Source organism: Varanus komodoensis, unplaced genomic scaffold (assembly GCF_004798865.1).
Source record: "Varanus komodoensis strain SLA01 unplaced genomic scaffold, ASM479886v1 scaffold92, whole genome shotgun sequence".
Lineage (NCBI taxonomy): Eukaryota > Metazoa > Chordata > Lepidosauria > Squamata > Varanidae > Varanus > Varanus komodoensis.
In genome coordinates, this window is record NW_025336624.1 from 1,020,653 (window position 1) to 1,023,516 (window position 2,864).

The 2,864-nt window shown below is 44.7% G+C and overlaps 1 non-coding gene across 1 annotated transcript; it reads right to left on the minus strand.

Annotated features, from left to right (window-relative positions):
- Nucleotides 1–2,403: 2,403 nt before the first annotated feature.
- Nucleotides 2,404–2,475, minus strand: TRNAC-GCA. The gene has a single exon. It is a non-coding gene; the product is annotated as a tRNA-Cys (tRNA).
- Between the last annotated feature and the right edge of the window lie 389 nt (nucleotides 2,476–2,864).

Below are 2,864 nucleotides of genomic sequence, written 5' to 3' on the forward strand. Positions count from 1 at the left end.
CGTATGAGAAAGATGAGAAAGAGGATAAGGAGACATATTACCTGGTGGTAGTGGTGATGAGAAGATGGACTCGCTGACTACATGCTGCTTTAGGGTTATATAAGGGTTTTTTGGACCTCACAAAGCCATCCTTCCTGGGTCCACATGACACAAGAGCCCCTGCTGTGGCTTAAATATCTAACATGACTTCAATAACCAGCCATGAACCAGTGAACCAGCCCACTGAGGGAGGGGACCCATTAAAGGTGTCTTACCTGGGGGTTCTCAAAGGTCCAGGGCTGGCAATGAAAGGGAGTGCTAATTTGCTTAGATCTAACATACATGCAGGTACAAATTTGGACATAATTACTTTAAACAGAAATGCAATTCATCTCACCATAATGGAGAAAACTGTTCACCAGGTGACCCATGGGCCTGCCTGCCCATGTCAGCCTGCTGCCCAAATGTTGACCATTGACAGGCAACTGCAAGGACCCTCCTTATGGTTCTTTGACCAAAAACTAGACTTGGGCAGCCCATGAAATAGAGGACACCTGCAAGCAGAAGGCAGTTCTCTGTCCTGAAAACAAATTCATGAAGAGGGAGGGAAGGAAGGAAGGAAGGAAGGAAGGAAGGAAGGAAGGAAGGAAGGAAGTTTTTTCACATTCTTTATTACTACCCTGTTAAATCAAGGCATTTAGAGAGGAAGACTTCCTTGTCTAAAATATTAACTTTAGAAAATTAACATTAAAATACTACCTTAAAATATATACATGACTCAGTGTATATTGTTAATGGGTTCTTTAAGGTAAATACTGGACATTTTTGGCTTTCAGACCCATTTGTCTCCCAAATACTCTCCTCAGTAATTTCCCTGCAAGATTTGGTGGAAGGATTTGCTATTTACCCATCTGCATTTGACATCAAAAGATGTCACAGTAAATATGAACATTTGACAGTATTGACTGTCATTTGTGGCAAATATTATCATGGCTAATATTATCACAATAGTATCATAAACATGGGCCAAGGTGCAAGCAGGGTGCATGAAGAAACAACAGCACAAGCACAAGTGTTCTCTCAGTGTGTGGCACTCGATGCAAGTCTGATCAATATGCTAATTGATGTGCAGATGGCTGTCCTTTACCAACACGGAAAAACCCACCCAACCCAAACCCAGAATCAAGTGAATAAAGGCAAAACAGAAAGCACTGGTGGGGCTAGACACGTCTTTAATGGAATGAATCAGCTCTGTGCTCTGTTTTAAACAGGGATTTGTCATGTAATAAAATCCAGATCATCGAAAGAAATGCATTTGAACCTGTCCCGTTCTTGCAGTTTATGTAAGTCAACAGAGTTAAAGTTTAAGTGGAGAGGGCAGCTGGGGTGGGACAGTATTCAGTGCCATGGTCCTGAGTCTGCAAAGCCCCCACACTAAGAGTGGTTTCCCTCCCCTATTTTTTTTTTTAATGCATTGGCATGCTGGGGTTCAAGCTTGTTCAGGGGCCTCATTCAGTGTGGAGGACTCACACAGTGATTTCAGATGGGCTTGGGATGGGGTGCCTATTTGCTGAGGGGGGAAAGCATGCTACATGTGCATGACGTCTGAGGTACAAAGACTGACCCAGGGCTCAATCTTAGAATCGATTTCAGTGCCCTGGTAAAGGGAAATTGCCAGAGTGCCTCTGAGCATCTGCAGTGTTGTAGGGCTTACTGTGAGCGCCAAAGCAGCAGAGTCAACAATGCATTGCTTTCAGGTAAGCTTAAGCAATGGCACCCCTCAGAAATATGCAACAGAGCGGTGCATGGCAGAGGAACTGGCGGTGGTGGCTGAGGGCATCAGGAGTGTGCTCTGAGAGCAGAGCTGAAGGGGCTTGGTGCTCCATCAGAGAACGGGGAATTCGCCTCCAGTGCGGATGCTGTGGGATTGCATGTGGCAATGTCACATCCCAGTGCAGGCAGGAAAGAAAGAAAAACCTTCCATCTCTGCCTGCTTTGGGTGTATGTATGCATGCATTTAAAGCTTAGTTTGTAAAAGACTATATACATTTCTTGTTTCTGTTTTCCTTCACAGAAACCTCAGTGGGAACATTATTCAGCGGATAACTCAGGGGGCATTTCAAGCCTGGCATGGAATGCAATTTTTGCTCAAGTTGTAAGTGAAAGCAAAACTACTCAAGCTAGTGAATAAAAGCACCCAGCTTCTGCCACTGAGGCAAAAGGGTTACCAGCTAGTGACCAAAGGCTTGTTTGACCCAAGGTTCAATGCCCAGTATTATTGTTTTGAATGGCAGACCCCTCCCCAGCATATAATGCAGCATATAACTGTCTCTGAGCATGGACAGAGAAACATAGAAACAGAGTGAGTAGAAGGGGCCTCCCAGGCCATCTAATCTGACCCCCAGCTCCGGCTGGCAACATTATAGGGGGCACCTGGATTTGAACCAGGGACCTCTTGATCTGCAGTCAAATGCTCTACCACTGAGCTATACCCCGCAAGAGGATGCCTTTCTTCCACTGAATAACCTCAGCTGGCCAAGACATGTCTTGGGCTAATGGAAAGGATTTTAAGTCAGAAGCAATAGTTCTGTAGCAAGTATTTTCAAAAAATCAATTATAATTATGAAGGGAGGGGGACATAAGTCTGCTCAGTGGCTGCTTCCCTTAAAATGAGATTACTGGAGGTTGATAGGCGTTTTGTGACAAACGATTTATTTAGGCATATAAGCATAGATGGGGATTCTCAGCATCAGCACCTCAATGGATGTGTCAAAGTCCATAGCTTGCTCATCAGATCCCTGAAGAAGCAAACCAACTTCCCCTGACTGCTGCAGGGCTTCAACTCATCTCTCTGACTCTATCTGAAGACTGTATCCCACACTCAT